Genomic DNA, 7,182 nt, shown 5'->3' on the forward strand with positions numbered 1-7,182 from the left:
TAATGGGCATAAAAATGGCTAAAAATATTAAGACATGATGTAAAAGATATGTATAGATATGACAATTTCAAAACACCCCACATTTGATCTTTGTTAGCCCCAGGCAAAATTATTTTTATCTTACCAATATTTCATAAAACAGTCCATTTAAAACCCAACCATTATCCCAAGACCGTAATGCAAGTATTTGTGTCTATGATTCCGAAAATCTTCTCATTCCAAAATACTCACAAACCTTATGAACCTTCACCCCTTAGCTTATACGACATTCGTTTTTGTAATCCTCTAAATCCATCCCCATAAATCTTTCTTAACCTCAAAGTATTTTTGGATCCCTCCGAATCGATCACCATAAATAACCAACTATTCATAATCCAAACCATAAATCAAGCCATAAAAATTCAAGCAATCTAATCTAAACGAAGTCATAGGTTTTTAGCCCAAGATTTCAACAAGTAAACACATAAAAATGAAATGCAAGTTGTATTGCCTCAAATCTCTCAAATCCATGCTATAGTCAATCTTATGTAACCCCAAGCTTCAAAGTGTGTTCTTGGCCTTCAAAATATGACAATAGCTCTAGAAAAAGTTGGGTTTTCGGAATTTTTTGCCTTCAATTTATAATTTTCTCGAAGTCGGTCCACCACGTGTTGACAAGTCCACCACGATATGGTCTTCTACTTTATCACGTAATCCGCAAGTCTTCTAGGTTCAACAGGAACTTCAAAACACAACGTCATGGAATGTGTATTTTGTTCATTATTGTCTTGATCCAAGTTCCTAGCTTCCAATTTCTAGCTTCCTTTTTGCTCCGAGCACGTCTTTTACCACTACAACACGTCATACAATAGATTAAGTACCTTTTGTTTTTATCATGGTCATAAAAATGGCTATAAATATTAAGATATGATGTAAAATATATGTATAGACATGCACATATCAAAATACCACACACTTAATCTTTGTTAGCCCCCAAGCAAACTTATTTTTATCTTACAAATATTTCATAAAACCGTCCATTTAAAACCCAACCATTATCCCGAGAACGTAATGCAAGTATTTGTGTCTATGATTCCGAAAATCTTCTCATTCCAATATACTCACAATCCTTATGAACCTTCACCCCTTAGCTTATACGACATTCAGTTTTTGCAAACCCCTGATTCGATCCTCATAAATCTTTCTTAACCTCAAGGTATTTTTGCAACCCTCTGAATCCATCCCCATCAATAACCAACTATTCATAATCCAAACCATAAATCAAGCCATAAAAAGTCAGCCAATCTAATCTAAACGAAGTCATAGGTTTTTAGCCCAAGATTTCGACAGGTAAACACATAAAAATTAAATTCAAGTTGTATTGCCTGAAATCACTCAAATCGAAGAAATAATCAATTTAATGTAACCCCAAGATTCAGTGTGTGTTCTTGGCCTTCAAAATATGACAATAGCACTAGCAAAAGTTGGGTTTTCGGAGGATTATGCCTTCTATTTATAATTTTTTTGAAGTCGGTCCACCACATGGTGACAGGTCCTCCACAACGTGGTCTTCTAATTTATCACATAATCCGCAAGTCTTGGAGGTTCGACGGGAAACTTCAAAACACCACATCGTGGGATTGGGTATTTACTTCATTTTTGCCTAGATCCAAGTTCCTAGCTTCCAGCTTCCTTTTTGCTCCAGCATGTCATTTACCACTACAATACACTATACAATAGACTAGGTACCTTTTGTTTTAAAATGGGCATAAAAATGGCTAAAAATATTAAGATATGATGTAAAATATATGTATAGATATGCACATATCAAAATACCCCACACTTAATCTTTGTTAGTCCCCAAGAAAACTTATTTTTAACTTACCAATATTTCATAAAACAGTCCATTTAAAACCCAGCAATTATCCCAAGACCGTAATGCAAGTATTTGTGTCTACGATTCTGAAAATCTTCACCTTCCAAAATACTCACAGTCCTTATGAACCTTCACCCCTTAGCTTATACGACATTCATTTTTGCAACCCTCCAAATCCATCCCCATAAATCTTTCTTAACCTCAAGTTATTTTTGCAACCCTCCGAATCCATCCCCATAAATAAACAACTATTCACAATCCAAACCATTAATCAAGCCATAAAAAGTCAATCAATCTAATCTAAACGAAGTCATAGGTTTTTATTCCAAGATTTCAACAGGTAAACATAAAAAAATGAAATTCAAGTTGTATTGCCTCAAATCTATCAAATTCGAGCTATAATCAATCTTATGTAACCCCAAGCTTCAAAGTGTGTTCTTGGCCTTCAAAATATGACAATAGCTCTAGAAAAAGTTGGGTTTTCGGAATTTTTTGCCTTCAATTTATAATTTTCTCGAAGTCGGTCCACCACGTGTTGACAAGTCCACCACGATATGGTCTTCTACTTTATCACGTAATCCGCAAGTCTTCTAGGTTCAACAGGAACTTCAAAACACAACGTCATGGAATGTGTATTTTGTTCATTATTGTCTTGATCCAAGTTCCTAGCTTCCAATTTCTAGCTTCCTTTTTGCTCCGAGCACGTCTTTTACCACTACAACACGTCATACAATAGATTAAGTACCTTTTGTTTTATCATGGTCATAAAAATGGCTATAAATATTAAGATATGATGTAAAATATATGTATAGACATGCACATATCAAAATACCACACACTTAATCTTTGTTAGCCCCCAAGCAAACTTATTTTTATCTTACAAATATTTCATAAAACCGTCCATTTAAAACCCAACCATTATCCCGAGAACGTAATGCAAGTATTTGTGTCTATGATTCCGAAAATCTTCTCATTCCAATATACTCACAATCCTTATGAACCTTCACCCCTTAGCTTATACGACATTCAGTTTTTGCAAACCCCTGATTCCATCCTCATAAATCTTTCTTAACCTCAAGGTATTTTTGCAACCCTCTGAATCCATCCCCATCAATAACCAACTATTCATAATCCAAACCATAAATCAAGCCATAAAAAGTCAGCCAATCTAATCTAAACGAAGTCATAGGTTTTTAGCCCAAGATTTCGACAGGTAAACACATAAAAATTAAATTCAAGTTGTATTGCCTGAAATCACTCAAATCGAAGAAATAATCAATTTAATGTAACCCCAAGATTCAGTGTGTGTTCTTGGCCTTCAAAATATGACAATAGCACTAGCAAAAGTTGGGTTTTCGGAGGATTATGCCTTCTATTTATAATTTTTTTGAAGTCGGTCCACCACATGGTGACAGGTCCTCCACAACGTGGTCTTCTAATTTATCACATAATCCGCAAGTCTTGGAGGTTCGACGGGAAACTTCAAAACACCACATCGTGGGATTGGGTATTTACTTCATTTTTGCCTAGATCCAAGTTCCTAGCTTCCAGCTTCCTTTTTGCTCCAGCATGTCATTTACCACTACAATACACTATACAATAGACTAGGTACCTTTTGTTTTAAAATGGGCATAAAAATGGCTAAAAATATTAAGATATGATGTAAAATATATGTATAGATATGCACATATCAAAATACCCCACACTTAATCTTTGTTAGCCCCCAAGAAAACTTATTTTTAACTTACCAATATTTCATAAAACAGTCCATTTAAAACCCAGCAATTATCCCAAGACCGTAATGCAAGTATTTGTGTCTACGATTCTGAAAATCTTCACCTTCCAAAATACTCACAGTCCTTATGAACCTTCACCCCTTAGCTTATACGACATTCATTTTTGCAACCCTCCAAATCCATCCCCATAAATCTTTCTTAACCTCAAGTTATTTTTGCAACCCTCCGAATCCATCCCCATAAATAAACAACTATTCACAATCCAAACCATTAATCAAGCCATAAAAAGTCAAGCAATCTAATCTAAACGAAGTCATAGGTTTTTATTCCAAGATTTCAACAGGTAAACATAAAAAAATGAAATTCAAGTTGTATTGCCTCAAATCTATCAAATTCGAGCTATAATCAATCTTATGTAACCCCAAGCTTCAAAGTGTGCTCTTGGCCTTCAAAGTATGACAATAGCTCTAGCAAAAGTTGGATTTTCGGAGGATTATGCCTTCTATTTATAATTTTCTCGAAGTCGGTCCACCACGTCGTGACAAGTCCACCACAAAATGGTCTTCTACTTTATCACATAATCCGCAAGTCTTCGAGGTTCGACGGGAAACTTCAAAACACCACGTCGTGGGAATGGGTATTTTCTTCATTTTTACTTTGATCCAAGTTCCTAGCTACCGGTTTCCCGATTCCTTTTTGCTCTGTGCATGTCTTTTACCACTACAAGACATCATACAATAGATTAACTACCTTTTGTTTTATAATGGGCATAAAAATGGCTAAAAATATTAAGACATGATGTAAAAGATATGTATAGATATGACAATTTCAAAACACCCCACATTTGATCTTTGTTAGCCCCAGGCAAAATTATTTTTATCTTACCAATAGTTCATAAAACAGTCGATTTAAAACCCAACCATTATCCCAAGACCGTAATGCAAGTATTTGTGTCTATGATTCCGAAAATCTTCTCATTCCAAAATACTCACAAACCTTATGAACCTTCACCCCTTAGCTTATACGACATTCGTTTTTGTAACCCTCTAAATCCATCCCCATAAATCTTTCTTAACCTCAAAGTATTTTTGGATCCCTCCGAATCGATCACCATAAATAACCAACTATTCATAATCCAAACCATAAATCAAGCCATAAAAATTCAAGCAATCTAATCTAAACGAAGTCATAGGTTTTTAGCCCAAGATTTCAACAAGTAAACACATAAAAATGAAATGCAAGTTGTATTGCCTCAAATCTCTCAAATCCATGCTATAGTCAATCTTATGTAACCCCAAGCTTCAAAGTGTGTTCTTGGCCTTCAAAATATGACAATAGCTCTAGAAAAAGTTGGGTTTTCGGAATTTTTTGCCTTCAATTTATAATTTTCTCGAAGTCGGTCCACCACGTGTTGACAAGTCCACCACGATATGGTCTTCTACTTTATCACGTAATCCGCAAGTCTTCTAGGTTCAACAGGAACTTCAAAACACAACGTCATGGAATGTGTATTTTGTTCATTATTGTCTTGATCCAAGTTCCTAGCTTCCAATTTCTAGCTTCCTTTTTGCTCCGAGCACGTCTTTTACCACTACAACACGTCATACAATAGATTAAGTACCTTTTGTTTTTATCATGGTCATAAAAATGGCTATAAATATTAAGATATGATGTAAAATATATGTATAGACATGCACATATCAAAATACCACACACTTAATCTTTGTTAGCCCCCAAGCAAACTTATTTTTATCTTACAAATATTTCATAAAACCGTCCATTTAAAACCCAACCATTATCCCGAGAACGTAATGCAAGTATTTGTGTCTATGATTCCGAAAATCTTCTCATTCCAATATACTCACAATCCTTATGAACCTTCACCCCTTAGCTTATACGACATTCAGTTTTTGCAAACCCCTGATTCCATCCTCATAAATCTTTCTTAACCTCAAGGTATTTTTGCAACCCTCTGAATCCATCCCCATCAATAACCAACTATTCATAATCCAAACCATAAATCAAGCCATAAAAAGTCAGCCAATCTAATCTAAACGAAGTCATAGGTTTTTAGCCCAAGATTTCGACAGGTAAACACATAAAAATTAAATTCAAGTTGTATTGCCTGAAATCACTCAAATCGAAGAAATAATCAATTTAATGTAACCCCAAGATTCAGTGTGTGTTCTTGGCCTTCAAAATATGACAATAGCACTAGCAAAAGTTGGGTTTTCGGAGGATTATGCCTTCTATTTATAATTTTTTTGAAGTCGGTCCACCACATGGTGACAGGTCCTCCACAACGTGGTCTTCTAATTTATCACATAATCCGCAAGTCTTGGAGGTTCGACGGGAAACTTCAAAACACCACATCGTGGGATTGGGTATTTACTTCATTTTTGCCTAGATCCAAGTTCCTAGCTTCCAGCTTCCTTTTTGCTCCAGCATGTCATTTACCACTACAATACACTATACAATAGACTAGGTACCTTTTGTTTTAAAATGGGCATAAAAATGGCTAAAAATATTAAGATATGATGTAAAATATATGTATAGATATGCACATATCAAAATACCCCACACTTAATCTTTGTTAGCCCCCAAGAAAACTTATTTTTAACTTACCAATATTTCATAAAACAGTCCATTTAAAACCCAGAAATTATCCCAAGACCGTAATGCAAGTATTTGTGTCTACGATTCTGAAAATCTTCACCTTCCAAAATACTCACAGTCCTTATGAACCTTCACCCCTTAGCTTATACGACATTCATTTTTGCAACCCTCCAAATCCATCCCCATAAATCTTTCTTAACCTCAAGTTATTTTTGCAACCCTCCGAATCCATCCCCATAAATAAACAACTATTCACAATCCAAACCATTAATCAAGCCATAAAAAGTCAAGCAATCTAATCTAAACGAAGTCATAGGTTTTTATTCCAAGATTTCAACAGGTAAACATAAAAAAATGAAATTCAAGTTGTATTGCCTCAAATCTATCAAATTCGAGCTATAATCAATCTTATGTAACCCCAAGCTTCAAAGTGTGCTCTTGGCCTTCAAAGTATGACAATAGCTCTAGCAAAAGTTGGATTTTCGGAGGATTATGCCTTCTATTTATAATTTTCTCGAAGTCGGTCCACCACGTCGTGACAAGTCCACCACAACATGGTCTTCTACTTTATCACATAATCCGCAAGTCTTCGAGGTTCGACGGGAAACTTCAAAACACCACGTCGTGGGAATGGGTATTTTCTTCATTTTTACTTTGATCCAAGTTCCTAGCTACCGGTTTCCCGATTCCTTTTTGCTCTGTGCATGTCTTTTACCACTACAAGACATCATACAATAGATTAACTACCTTTTGTTTTATAATGGGCATAAAAATGGCTAAAAATATTAAGACATGATGTAAAAGATATGTATAGATATGACAATTTCAAAACACCCCACATTTGATCTTTGTTAGCCCCAGGCAAAATTATTTTTATCTTACCAATAGTTCATAAAACAGTCGATTTAAAACCCAACCATTATCCCAAGACCGTAATGCAAGTATTTGTGTCTATGATTCCGAAAATCTTCTCAT

Source organism: Lactuca serriola, chromosome 9, assembly GCF_051521515.1.
Source record: "Lactuca serriola cultivar US96UC23 chromosome 9, Lser_US96UC23_V15, whole genome shotgun sequence".
NCBI classification, from domain to species: domain Eukaryota; kingdom Viridiplantae; phylum Streptophyta; class Magnoliopsida; order Asterales; family Asteraceae; genus Lactuca; species Lactuca serriola.